Source organism: Abramis brama (genome assembly GCF_963993115.1).
Source record: "Abramis brama genome assembly, chromosome: 6".
NCBI classification, from domain to species: Eukaryota; Metazoa; Chordata; class Actinopteri; order Cypriniformes; family Leuciscidae; genus Abramis; species Abramis brama.
Genome location: NC_139968.1, coordinates 28,503,737 through 28,518,865, shown reverse-complemented (window position 1 = coordinate 28,518,865; position 15,129 = coordinate 28,503,737). Strand labels below are relative to the sequence as shown.

Here is a 15,129-nt window from a genome sequence, read left to right as displayed (position 1 = left end):
ATTCACAATAATCAATTATTTTAAGGTAATTCAAAAATAATAGAATAGATTGTGAACTTGAAGCAAAGATCAAATGACACATGAAAATAACTATAATTTGTCCAGGTAATTAAAGGTTGAGCATATAGTGAACATCATGTAAACTGATACAATATGTAACACATCAGTGTTTATAATATTTATTCCCTCCATTGCAATGTACTTATGGTTAGAGCCATGTGTTGTGAGGAGATGAAAGCCAAACTGTGATACAATGTATTTGGCTAACTCAACATTGGTCATTTTTCTTTTTGAATAATTGTAATGTATCTCAGTTTTATCTCACATACTGTGATCTCCAGGTCAACTCTTCTGACATTGCTCTGCTGCAGTAATGTCAGAGAAACAGGGACAAGACCCTGAGATGAGTCTCTCAGAGAAACAGAGGTAAGACTGCACTTTATAGACAATGTCCAAGTTAATAACTAAATAATGTACTGAGGTTTTTCTCTTTTTCTCAGCCTTTCATTCACTGCACACAGTTCAAGTACACACTCAGTTTTATAAGTATTTATTATATTAGGTCATACTTTTTTTCTATGATATCCATCTGGATGATAAATCTCTTCATGTGAGACTGAAGTATGTGATGTGGGTGATTGGGAACTCAAAAAACCTTAAAACTCAGTTAAGATGAATTCAGTTTAGAAGAGTTTAGGGAAGGCAAAGATATACACTCGGAAAGAATGTAGGCAGGAAACTAGAGTTAAATAGGAATGCAGAAAATAACTGTGCCTTTTGTCCTTTTGTTCTACTTGCATAGATGACAAAGGGCCCATTTATATTGTGGCAGAACAAAAAGATATGATTTGTGCAAGGTGCCAAAGTGTTGTGCAAAAATTGCCTGTTAGTGTCTTTGGATTTTGCCACAATTTTCCACACTAAATGTCTTCAAATGAGACTTAAATATCTACTGTAAAGTGTTTTGCTCTTTGTGTCATTAGTGAAATATCAGGCTCACATGTGTCTAGCTCTGTGTCTGTGAAGAGTGACCATTCAAAAGATACACCACCAGGGTTCAGTGAGAAAACACCATCATCTACCGAAAGGTATGTCATTCCGTGCATTAGCTAATTTCTCCACTGTGGTGTATGTGATAGAACTTGACTGAGTAAAACAATTAATCTCAGAACAAGATTTTCTGGGAAGCTGCTTCTCTCTAATGAACTTTAGAGCTTCTTTCCATTAACACAATTACACAGGTAGTCACTAGGGGGCATACATTCACCATGGAAAGACACCAGGCAATCAAAAATAAAACTGTCATGAGAAGGACAAATGTATGGTTATAAACTGCATTCAGTTACAACAAAGCTCTTCAAATGAGACTGAAGAATCTCCTTTAGTAAAGTGTTTTTTCCTCTCTGCTCTTTGTGTCATTAGTGAAAGATATGTTTACCAAATGTACGCTTAAAATGGCTTAAATGTTTACCAAATGGTACTTCATGTGTTTCTTATTTTTGGTCTCACATAGAATGTGTTATTTTTATTATAAAAATATTTTGGTGAACAGTTATCATGAAACATTATAGTTCAAATATTTATCAGAGTATTCATTTAATATTTTTTAATAAGATGTTTAACTGTACTTATTCTCACAAAGAGGATATGCAAAGAGCAGTGATTTAAAAACCTAAAGGGAACATCAGCAGAAAAGATCTAAGCACTGAAACTATTTAGATATATAGATGTAGATATTTTTATTTGTCCTCGAGCGGAAATTTGTTTCCACTGTAGATGCGTACATAACACAAACACACATAACGTTAAATTATCAACATACCACAATACAATCAAAAATAGTCGCTGACATCACAAAAAAACAACAACAAAGAGAGCATAAGTGAGGCATCAATAGCCGATTTCCTATGTATTTAGAGCTCGTATAGATACAGGAACAAAACTCTTACTATACCTTACCTTTCTACACATCGGTAACCTATACCTATGGCCAGAAGGCAGGGGGATAAAATATTTATAGAGTGGGTGGTCTGGGTAGTTTAAATTTGTTTTGCCTGGCTTTCACAACGTCAATGTAGAGACACTATCCGATAAATTTGGGATAGGGATACCAATAATTTTACTTGCTGAATAAGTTATCTTTAAGAATTTGCTCTTGTTGGTGACTGTTAGCATATGAAAAAATAAATAAAAAATGACACCATAAGTAAGGACTGGCTCAATTATACTGTGTTACAAAAGAAGAAAAAGACAAGACTGAACAGTCAAGTGTCTTAAATTTACGAATAGCTATCAGTCTTTGTTGACAGCACTTGTAATCCCCTAGAGTGTGCTGCTTGAAGTTGAGATTTTGATCCAAAGTAATGCCGAGATATTTGATATAACTATCTCTATCAGAAGGGATCTCTATCCCTTTCAACTATCTCTCCGTTAATGGTAATGCTAAAAGCTTGAATTTGTGCTTTTGGGGAGTGAGTTATATTTTTGAAGTGAGTTATATGTTTATATTACCCATTTCATTCTGGTGTGCTGAACTGCTGCACAACAGGTTAAAATACCTGTGGTCAATACAATATTTACTATTAAACACTTGACCCGGTGTTCTTTGCTCATAGGTCAGAAAATATTACAATAAGACCTAGTTTTTATTTAAAAGTATAGCTCAGCCAAAAGTGAAAATTGTCATCATTCACTTACCATCATGCCATTCAAAATCTTCTGAACTCAAAGAAAGATATTTTTTAATAGTCTCTCATCATTTTTGTCCTTCCACTGAATGTCCATGCAACCAAAACTTTGACGTTTTAAAGTACATTAACATTTTAAAACAAATCCATATGAATCGAGCGGTTTAAAGTCTTCTGATGAATCACGATTGCTTTATGTGATGAACAGATTTAATTTAGCATTTTATTGACATAAACATTAATCAACGCACATACATAGAGCACATCAAATATGGTAAACGGAGGTTCAAACATGCGCTCTTGATGTGTGAGGAGGACCAGTGAGGTTTGTTCTTGTGCGTCAAGCATGTAAGGTTGAGCTGCAGTTGACTGTATTTTATGTTCTCTATATATGTCTGTTGATTGATGTTTATATGTGAATAAAACCCCAAATTAAATCTGTTCATAAAATAAAGCTCAAAATAGAAAAAAAATGCTTAAAATTGAACTTAAAGTAGTAGTTCACTTTAAAATGATAATTACCCCTTGATTTACTCACCCTTAAGTTATCCTAGGTGTATATGACTTCCTTCTTTCAGATGAATACAATCGGAGTTATATTAATAAACACCCTGACACTTCCAAGCTTTATAATAGATTGTATAGTGGATTGCAACCATAAGTTTAAAGCTCAAAAAAGTGCATCCATTCATCATAAAAGAACTCCACATGGCTCCGGGGGGTTAATAAAGGCCTTCTGAAGCCAAAATTAGGTACCCAGATCCTACCCTTTAACAATAACTTAAAGAGCTGATGTTTTCTTTTTCTCTTGGTTATAATGTGATTTCTCTTATATTTTGCCTGAAAATTCAGTATTTTATTTTATTTATTTTTATTTTATTTATTAATAGCATTCAGTATGGGTCATTAGATTCAGATTTCCAGACTCAGAGGAACAACAAGGATTTCAAAGGTGATCTCCTGTGGATCTTCCAGGTAGGAAAACACGTTACTTTGTTTTATATTTTTAACATAACAAACGTTATTGAACAAAGTACCCTCTCAAAAATACTCAATACAATTTATTTTCTAATTCCTAATTAACCAAAAAATAGGGATGACATTTTTTATTTGTCAAAAATGAAAGCTAATTAATATTTTTGTCTTTTGGCTGTATTTTTATGTAAATTGTTAATTACTAAATAAATAGTTTTGACCAAATATTGTTGGACGATTTGGTTACATTTAGTTGTTCTGTATTTATTTTTTCTTGCTTTTTTTGTAGGATCTTGAGAGCAAAATAATCAAGTTTCTGAAGAATGAGCTTGGAAAATATTACAAAAGGAGAAGACACAATGCTTAGTGAAGGTCTTTAATGAGAACAGATGCAGTATTAAAGAAGCAGCTCTTGATCTCACACTACACTACCTGAGAGAGAAGAAGCAAGATGAAGCTGCTGATACTCTAGAAGGTAAGAGACTCATGACCATCTGTCAGATTAACACTTATAATTGAGAGAAAATTAGGATAAAAATATCTGTATTTTTATCCTGGTGTTCAGATGAGCTGGCCTTCATTCATCCACTGAAATGTAGCCTAAAGAAGAAGTATCAATGTGTGTTTGAAGGAATTGCAAAGCCTGGTGACTCCACACTTCTGAATAGCATCTACACAGATCTCTATATCACTCAGGGTTGTAGTGAACAGGTCAATACTGAACATGAGGTCAGACAAATTGAGTCCTTTTCCAGGCGTCATGAACCACAAGAGATACCGATTGAATGCAAAAATTAGTTTGAAGCTCCTGAACAAGACAAGGAGATCAGAACTGTACTGACAAAAGGAGTCGCTGGCATCGGAAAATCTGTCTCTGTGCAAAAGTTTGTTCTGGATTGGGCCGAAGGAAAAGAAAATCAAGATATCAACTTCATATTTCCTCTTCCATTCAGAGAGATGAACTTAAAGGAGAAAGAAACACAAAGTTTGATGGATCTTATATCTACATTTTTCCCAGAGACAAAAGGACTGAGCCTTACAAGAAGGAATCGATTCAAAGTCCTGTTCATCCTTGATGGATTGGATGAATGTCGTCTTCCTCTAAACTTTGATGGTAATGAGACGTGGCGTGATGTATCGTCACCAGCCTCTCTGGATGTTCTTCTGACGAACCTCATCAAGGGAAATCTGCTTCCTTCTGCTCTCATCTGGATCACCACCAGACCAGCAGCTGCCAGTAAGATTCCTCCTGACTGTATCGACCGTGTGACAGAGATAAGAGGATTCAATGACGCACAAAATGAGGAGTATTTCAAAAGAAGATTCAAGGATAATAATCTGGCCAGTGAAATATTTGATCATGTTAAAGGTTTATTTTGTTCAGTGACCATTCAGCATTAACAGAAACATGTAAATGATGATTTTTTTACAGGTGGAATAAAGGAAGAAGAAGAGGCTGGTCAGATCATAGATGGGTCCTGTCAGCAGAAATCTGGCTCTTCAATAAAAAGCCCTCAAACGATACTGATGATATTGAGATTAAACAAACATAATGAAGTATATGTTGAAGAATATGTTGCTGATCTTAAATCTGATTTAACAAATCAAAATTTAGCACACAAATATAACAAATGATACAAACTGTACTGTGTCTAAATTGTAAGTTAAATCATTGTTTCTTACATGAACTATATTTCTTTTATATATTTTTCATACCATAATTTCAGTTTACATTTCTATACATTATACAGTACAGCTTAAAAACAAGATTTGTTTGTTTGTTTGAAAGATTCATTAGTTCACTAGCCATATGTAGACTTGAAGCTTAAAAAGTTATATGAGCAATTTTGAGAACAACTGTTTAAGAATAAACTGGGTATTCTTGCCAATTAAATAACCCATTCTCATTTCACTGTATGTAATCATTGTCAAATCAAAGTCAGTGTGTTGTTATTAACATGCACAAAGCCAGCCTATTGAAAATGATGGAGAGGAAAAAAAACTAAAAAATGGGAATGACCACAGAGAGTGCATCCCTGTGGACCATAATGACTATCAGACTTTTTTTTTTAAGTAAAATATTTTTCCTCTTTATAGAAAAGCATATTGTGTTTAAAATATATGCAACCAAATGGAATACTGTACAACTATTACTTTGACAAAGTACAAACTATTACTTTATTTATATATAACTTTATTTTTTGTGCTTTTATATTTAGGCTATTTTTATAGGAAAATGTGCAGACAGAAAGTAGGGATGACTGGGATTTGATCCAGGACAGCTTAGAACTATGTTAGAATATTGGCTTAATCGATTCCTTAAAAATACCTCCTCTTTTTGGAATATTTTCCCTCAGCTCCTATTGGTGAGATATGTTTCACTGGAAAAAAAGGAAGAAATTATAAAGGCAAGGCAAGTGTATTTATATAGCACATTTCATACACAATGGCAATTCAAAGTGCTTTACATAGAAGAAATTAAAATAATAATAAGAAATGAGAATAATTAAAACCGTTTAGAAAAATAAAATACAGTACAGTACAAACAGTCGGACGAACATTGACACAGTGCTCATTCAGTAAATGCACAGCTGAACAGAAGTGTTTTGAGTCTGGATTTGAAAGTGACTACAGTAGGAGCACGTCTGATCTCCTCTGGAAGGCATAATAGCTAAAAGCAGACTCACCATGCTTAGAGTGAACCCTTGGTATTTCTATCTGATGTAATCCTAATGATCTGAGTGATCTGTTGGGTTTATATTCAGTGAGCATATCTGCAATGTATTGAGGTCCTAGGCCATTTAATGATTTATATACCAGTAGTAATACTTTAAAATCAATCCTAAATTTAACTGGGAGCCAGTGTAAAGACCTGAGGACTGGTGTGATATGTTCATATTTTCTGCTCAGAATCCTGGCAGCAGCGTTCTGTATGAGCTGCAACTGTCTTATGGTCTTTTTGGGAAGGCCAGTGAGGAGTCCATTACAATAATCCACCCTGCTGGTGATGAAAGCATGCACAAGTTTCTCTAAGTCTTGTCTGGAAACAAAGCATCTAATTCTTGCAATATTTTTCAGATGATAGTATGCTGATTTAGTTATTGCTTTGGCATGATTACTGAAACTAAGGTCTGACTAAAGTAAGAGTTTTCCTTGAGAACATTATTTCTGCACCTCCTGCAATCTCATATTGGAAAGGTCTTTTTGATCATTTAAATTGGAAAAATATATGGTCCGTACAACAAAGGTTTCTCCTCACAAACAAAGTAAAAAATATATCGTTTAAATTAATTCAGAATATTTACCCAGTCAAAAAATGTCTTAAAAAAAAATCAGTTTTGATTATGACATTAATTTCTCTTTCTGTCAGAATGACACTGAAACTATTCTTCACTTGTTTTGGTCATACAGTTATACTGTGCAACTTTGGAAAGATGTTAGCTGGTTTATCTCAAGCAATATCTTGCAAAATGTCTCTATGAATCCTAAAACTGTTATTTTGGATTTTTTGAAGCGGATTCAAATGCCTGCTTTATAATAAATTTAATTATTTTCCTATGTAGATTTTATATTCACAAATGTAAGTTTTCAAAATGTAAACCCATTTTTTTTTTTTTGCCATTCTTACGAGATAAAACATTATTTGATTACAATGTCTTCCTCCCTTAACCCAAAAGCACTCAGAACATGTGCAATTTGCAAGACCTACAAACTTTTTACCGTAATAAATGTTTAGATATCTTTTCATTTAAGTAATGCCCTCTGTCTTTCTTTTTTGTCTTGTTTTTGTTTTTTATTTTATTTACATCACTGTCTACCTGTTTTTTGCTTTGTGCGATGATGTTGTTGAAGTGTTTTCTCTCACTATTTTTATATTTTTGTTATTCTTAATAATTATTGTTGTGTTCTGATTCTGTTATTTCACATTGTAAACTGAATGTTCAAATAAAGCATAAAAAAAACTGTTATAATATTAACGCTCCAGCAGGTGGTGGTAAAGACATGTTCAGCTGGTTCAAAACCCACCAGTAAAACCCCAGAAGAAGACGGAAACGAAAGATAAATATGGAAAACACGATACCAAGAGCTCGTTGGATTTGATTCATGTGTGTTCGTTTCATTGTCTGGGTCTTATACTGTCTATGGTCTTTTCCGCTAACCAGTTCTTTTACGTCCCACGTAATGACGTCAATTGTATCAACCCGGTAGATAAAAATACATTCAAATAAAAAAATTTGTAATCATAACTTCAGTTAAATAATAACAATTAATAGTCCCTCTGAAAAAAAATAAATAAATACACGCATACCCCATCGGTTTTCAGTAGCCTATGTCGAACGTGTCTGCTCTCGGTTCATTCGAGAACCTGCACCTGTATGTTAGCCCACACGCATGCTCAGTAGCTGTGTGCTCATCAGTTCTCAGCACAACATGTCTCAGTTCAGTGAACTGTAGGATTTAAATATACTCCGGAGTAAAATATACTCCGGAATATTGGTTTATTTCGAGTCGGACAGTCAGGTATGTTCGAAACTTGGGTATCAGCGCTTACTCAAGACATAAATGTTCAACGATTCAGTCCGATTTGGTGTAGGCCTATACTGGTTCGACTGGTTCACTGAAAAGAACCGGTTCAAACGAACGATTCGTTCACGAACCGGATATCACTCCACCTGCAAGAACCATTTAAACTCCACCTGCGAGAGATTTGGAGAATGTGTAGGTGACAAGCCACAAATTAGTGTTTTATATACTTAGTTACGAATTCACTTTTTAGTGGACAAGACTGCAAGTAAGTTTTGATACTTTCTCGATTACAGTTAATTGGGGGAATAAAATGGATTTCATACTTTATGTGAAGTTACAGATTTATAGGCCTATATGTTCATGAACATGAAAGTGAAATTTACTGACAAGTTATTGAAAAAAATTTTTTTTTACATTTTCACTTCCAGTTTATGCTGTTTTTGTTATGCGAAATCCAAAATATTTTTAAACCAGATATTTAAAGTTAGACAGGCAGATAATGTGAACATTCTTGCATGTAAGCTATCTGTTTTTGTGGGCGTTTATTTATTTATTTATTTTTTGTCAAAGAACGTAATAAGAATTTGTTATTAAAATTAAATATTTAAGACCATGTCTTTATTGAACACCCTCTTTATCTTTAAAAGGGGGCATACATTTGTCGGTGAAGAGTGACTCGTCTAAAGACGATGGCCAACCAAACTTACCAAAGGTATTTCATGTGTTGTATTTTTTTTTTTTTTTTTTTTTTTTTTTTTTTTGGTCACAGACTGTGTTAGAAAGTGTATCAATGCATTATTATCATAAAACTATATAGTTCAAATATTTACCAGCGTTTTTCTTTTGTTTTTGCAAAAAAATATTTATTTTATTCGCTAACGTGCTTCAATATTTTTTTCAATATGCTATTTTTGTTATGTGAAATCGAAAATATTTTTAAACCAGACATATACAGTTAGACAGTAGACAGTGTAACATTCTTTTTTTTTTGTCAAATAACTTAACAAAAATGTGTTATTAAAATTAAATATTTAAGATCACATTGTAGTTATGATAAGTATATATTAGCTATTCTGTATGACAATTATAAATCAGATTACTTTTACTCAATCAGTTATTTTAGGATTGAATCCGTATATCATTCATTCAGTTGTTTTTTTAATTTAGTATTGTTAGTAAAAAAAGGAGAAAATGCCTCCTTTTTCATTTTTTTTCCTACTTTCATTCAAAAAATGAAAAACATGAATTAAGCTTTAATTTTATTTTTGAATAAAGAGTTTTGTGTCGTCCAAATACCCACTGTAAGGGTTCTTCCAACAACAACAAAAAATCTGGAGACATTCATAGAGTCAACAATGTAGGCGCACTGGGTAGTACATTAACATTAGCTCAAATGATCTATAGGGAATTTTAATAATTAATCATGAATATGATTAATATATTGCATATTACAGTTAAATTGAATTATCGAAGTTGAAAATAGATAGATTATATGAATAATCAATCACAACGAATTATAATTCCTCATTCATATATCAATAATCTTATTTCAGATCGATTATGAGATAACCCTTAATGGAAATTAAGTGTAATTATCAAACAGCTGTTCGTCCAGCAAAACGGCCGTAAGATTATCAACTTCTCAATAAAGTTATCACTTCTTATAAACTCCAAGAAATATTAACTTTCTGGCCGTGAACATTAATTTTCCTGTGTTTATAAAATTTAGGTTACTGAAAAGTAACGAATGTAAAGCTTCGTAGCTTGGATCAAAATTTCATTGACTTTGTAATACGAGCAGACAGACAGAACCAATCAGGAATACATATTGGATTTTTAATAATTGGACTAAAAATACATCGAACTAAGGAATACATGTATATACAACCGAAACAAACAAAGTGAAAACATTACAAACACGAATTAAAATAGGATGAGAGAGGAAGAGAAAAATGAGAGAGAGGGAGAGGAATGTACGAGAGAAAGTGAAACTAAAGGTCAGGATGAAAGAGATCACCGAGATGATCTCAGCATGGCAAAAATCACAGGCAATGTAACCTTGAGAGAGACAACAAGATATCACATCAATCAAATCAAATCAAATCAATACTTGCGTATGGTTCTCTTTGTATTTGTGAAAGACGAGCGTGCGTGGGTCGTCCTTTTGGATCTGTCAGTTCTTTCGTGTCTTCCGGTGCGAGCAGACTCGCGCAAAGTTTTAAAGGTTCACCGAACGTGAAATTACCAAATAAATGATTCAGAGTTCATCTCCCTTGTGGGGGGAGAGGCGAATATTAAAATAAAACTTAGTAAAGGAAAGAAAAACGGAGATGAGGGCTCCCTGAAGAGCCATGGGCTCGGGCGTGCTTCCTTAAGAGTGCGTGCGGCCTCGGGATGCTCAAGTCTCCTTAAAGTTTAAGTTGCCGGCTGTTCATTTCACTGAACGTAGGAAAAGTCAGAAGATGAAAATAAAGAAAATACTTAAAGAAAAATAAAAGAGAAACGGAGAATGCTCCCTAAAAGGGAGCCATGGGTCTTCTGAAGAAGTGGGTTCGGACAAGTGCAGGAGAGAGAGAGAGAGCGAGCCCTGTGCGGGTCTCTTATGGAAAGGATCGGTTCACGCCTAGTTTGCATACGGGAACCAATCACTTTCAGAGATATCCGAGTGGGAAGATTCTCTTTGTCTTGTCAGGAAAACTAATTTGCATAGTTTATGATAGTATAAAATTCCGTCATTTCTACCTAGGAAGATTGTACACACAGAACAATACATTTTACTGTAATCTCCTATGGACGGTTGGTTTAGTCACCGCAAGACGGTCAAACAGATACCAAGAATGGATTATAAAAGTAGAAGAAACATAAAGTTACATTCATATGCAGAATTACACACAATTAAAGTTTGATTAACACACAATAAAATTGTCAGTATTTCCAGTATGGCATTTGAAGACACCTGAGAAACAAAGGAATACATATCAAACATTTAGAGGTACTTTTCTCTGAAAAGTTCCATGAATGGTGTGTGTGTGTGTGTGTGTGTGTGTGTGTGTGTGTGTGTGTGTGTGTGTGTGTGTGTGTGTGTGTGTGTGTGTGTGTGTGTGTTGGAATGTTGGCTTGCAGAGGAACTGGATGAGCTGCAGCTTTGGAGTCATAAAGTTTATGACCATGTCGAGGTCGGGTTACAAGACACTATTGAGGAACCTTCTTTCAGTGAACATTTAGAATTCAAAACTATACTCTAGCAAACCACACCTCTATTATAAGGCAAACTAACCACACATGCATAATGGAATTGTACATATATTTAAAAGGATATTTCTTATCCTAAGTTACACACAAAGGTTGGTCTCTTTGTGTGTGTGTGTGTGTGTGTGTGTGTTTGGAATGTCTAGAAGGTTTCGTTATCTCTTTGGTGCAGAGAGAAAGCGGGTTTGGAATGCAGAACGTTGTTCTGTAGTGTATGTCTAGAGGCTCATAAAAGGTGTTAGAGAGCCATCTAACCCAGCCATGCTGGCACCAGGCTGGTCAGTTAGCTTGCAGAGAGTTTGATTTACATACATGAGTTCAGAGGCTAAAAGCTTTGGGTTTCATAAGGAATGCCCATTGTTGTAGCTTCAACGAGCCATGAGTCATGTGATTCAAAACCAAAGAATGAATGAATGAACTGCTCATATGCTACAACAAAGTGTGATTTTATTGACTTCAACACTTAAGTACTGAGTACTCAGCCTTATACTTGAGTACTTAAGGCATTTGAATATTGTGAGCGGGAACGAAACGCCCCTTTCCTCTGATTAGTCAGTGAAGATCAAACCGTGCCATCATCAGTTGTTCCTCAGTGTCACGCAGCAGAATAGCTGTACGGATTCTTAATGTGGTTATTGTGACTAGGCCTACAGTTCATCTTTTTCTCAACAAACAACCAGCCTAATGAACCGTACTGGGGCAGAGCTAGACAGGGCTTTCTTCTGTGTAGACATAAATTCACTTATGGCTAACTGTGTCAGAGAAATAGGCTAGGCTATTACAGGTGTTTATTTCAGAAATATGAATGAATCTTGAATCTTCACCCAGACATTGCCCATTAGTCCACCTCTTTGGCCTGTTTGGTTTAGCTGACCAACTCTCAGTGGCGGCTGGTCAATAGAGGGCGCTAGGGCCAGAAACACAAAACAATAATAATAATACCGTAATTAATATAATTATAAATGATTTAAATTGATGATATTAAGTTCAGCTCTGGGGCGACAGAGAAATCGCCCACAGAAGGCGGGTTTATGTAGAAGTTTAGCCAATTGCTGTGAACACTTAATGACATAAAATGTAGCCAATCAGCGTCCTCAAATCTTGTCTGAAATGGGCAATGTTCTCTATCGCTTCAAACGAGCCACTGCTGAAGTCAGGACTATAGTCTGTATGGGTTGATTAAAGCAAACAAGTATCTCACCAGGTTTTGATGGATGACAATTGTAATCAAGGTAAAAATTATTACAATGGCATACAGGCAAGTACCAGTCCATTATTATTAATGTGAAACAAGTCGTGTTTGTCTAATGTAGGCTGTGCGTCACGTGTAAACCTCATAGTGGTCTTTAATGAGCCTTGTTTTAGCGCACCCAGTTCCCATCCCGGAGACTCCGGTTCGAATTCCACTTGCACAAGGTTGAGTAGGACTAGGACCGGTTACACCACGAGCACATTTCAGTATGGTGGCATGTCTGGTGAGAGTTTTTTAGGTGTTTGCAAGGGTCAGTGGTGTTTATGTACATGGACATCAGACGTCACTCAAAGCACAGACACAAACACTGACTCTGACAGAGGAACTGTTCACTGATGATCTCGAGCCACCTTCAGATCGCCATATTCAAAATGTTTTATATTTAATTTGTATGTTGCTGTGTTTAATAATTCTTAATGGATCTGTATCTGTATGCTGTAAGGTTAAGGCAGCTGCCAGCTGGTATAGTGGTCTGTTGGCATCTCCATGTGGTCCTGTTTGGTATTGCATTTTTCCATGTCTGGATGAAAAATCAAGTTGAATTCGTGTTTTTTTTTTTTTTTTTTCTTTTTAGAAAAAAATGAAAAAGGAGACATTTAAATTTTTTCTACTTTCAATATTAAATTTTAAAAAAAACACTGAACGAATGACACACGAATTGAGGAGCATTTGAAAATGATTAAATATATTGTGAACTTGAAATAATGATCAAATGACAAAAGAATCAACAATTAATAAAACATTAAATATGATTGTAAAATTAGACTAAACTGCAATAGAGAATGTAACAAACTGAGTTAATTTTTCCCACTCAATGTTTTTAACACAGTCTAAATGTCTATTCCCTAATACATTTAGTGCCATGACTCACTTTATGTTATAGTGTTTGTTGCGAACTTAAAGGGATAGTTCGCCCAAAAATTATATTTAAGCCATGATTTACTCACCCTCAAGCCGTTCGAGATGCATATGTCAATCTTTTTTCAGACGAACACATTTTCAGTTATTTTAGAAAATGTCTTAGATCTTTCAGTGGTTATAATGTGAGGAAATGGGGTCCAGCTGATTCACGTTCGAAAATGTACATGCATCCTTCTCAAAAATAATCCATCCGGCTCCAGGGGGATAAACGAAGGCCTTCTGAGGGTAATCCGTGCGGTTTTGTCGTAAAAATAAAACTTTATAAACTAAAATAACTGGCTTCCGGTGGCGGTCGGTGCGCGTTCACAGAGATGGTTGCTGGCATATGACGTAAGACGTAGCGTAGGAAGTGTCGTGACGTAGAACGAACGTGACAGCGCAGCCAGAGAGCAGAGCAAAACAAAACTCAACGTTCGTTCTACGTCACGACGCTTTCCATCTCTGTGAACGCGCACCGACCGCCACCGGAAGCCAGTTATTTTAGTTTATAAAGTTTTATTTTTACGACAAAACCGCACGGATTACCCTCAGAAGGCCTTCGTTTATCCCCCTGGAGCCGGATGGATTATTTTTGAGAAGGATGCATGTACATTTTCGAACGTGAATCAGCTGAAAATAACTGAAAATGTGTTCGTCTGAAAAAAGATTGACATATGCATCTCGAACGGCTTGAGGGTGAGTAAATCATGGCTTAAATATCATTTTTGGGCGAACTATCCCTTTAACATTCTTCATTATTTTCTTAACCCTCTGGGGACCAAGCTGTTTTTGGGGTCCTTGAGATGTTCTGACATGCCTTGACATTTGTGCTTTTTTCAGTTATTTATAAACATGTTAATGGCAAAGGTGTAAATTCACTCTATATAGCACAAACAGGGCTACCATAATATGCGAGCAACGTGTATGTAGATGTTTGTATTTTTAAGAGAATAATGTTTATGCGTGGTTATTGGAAAAAATTAAAATGAAAGTTGCTGAATTAAGACCACAAAACACATATTAAATATGTGTCCACAAGACTTTTGACTAATGGATGTTGTCCCTTTGAGTTCTAGCTTCAAAATGATGTAAAAATAGTCTTGCTTTATCGTTCACAAAAAAAAAAATACATTGATTTAAATGGTGTAAAACAGGTTTTGCTTGGAAAGCCAATATGCGAGGGGGAGGAGTAGTTTACACCTTAGATTATGAATGTCCCACCCACTCTGCATAATGAGCCATTCACTCAGGTGTGAAACTGACTGAGCCACAATGCAAGGACAAAAGATGTATTTAGAAGAAGACTTATATTGACCATTTAAGATTTCGCTTACATCTCTCTTGTAAATATGTTTTGCTATTTTATTAAAAATGTTACAATTACAACAATAATTACAATTTCAACAATATTTCAAGTGTACTCTTTCTTTGTAAAAAAAAAAAAAAAAAGATTATAGGCCTACATTTTATCATATGTATTCATTAGTTTGAATATAGCCAACATTGGAACATCTAACATCTTAGTCTATGAATTTATTT

At 34.9% G+C, this 15,129-nt stretch overlaps 1 long non-coding RNA gene and 1 pseudogene across 2 annotated transcripts; both read left to right on the top strand.

The window, feature by feature from the left end:
* Positions 1-398: 398 nt before the first annotated feature.
* Positions 399-5,468, top strand: LOC311085703. The gene is made up of 3 exons (XR_014606908.1): positions 399-426; positions 984-1,088; positions 5,095-5,468. It is a non-coding gene; the product is annotated as an uncharacterized lncRNA (long non-coding RNA).
* Positions 2,991-5,084, top strand: LOC311085173 (NLR family CARD domain-containing protein 3-like; annotated as a pseudogene). The gene is made up of 4 exons (XR_014609601.1): positions 2,991-3,007; positions 3,578-3,662; positions 4,011-4,137; positions 4,228-5,084. The product of XR_014609601.1 is annotated as an NLR family CARD domain-containing protein 3-like (transcript).
* Positions 5,469-15,129: the final 9,661 nt, after the last annotated feature.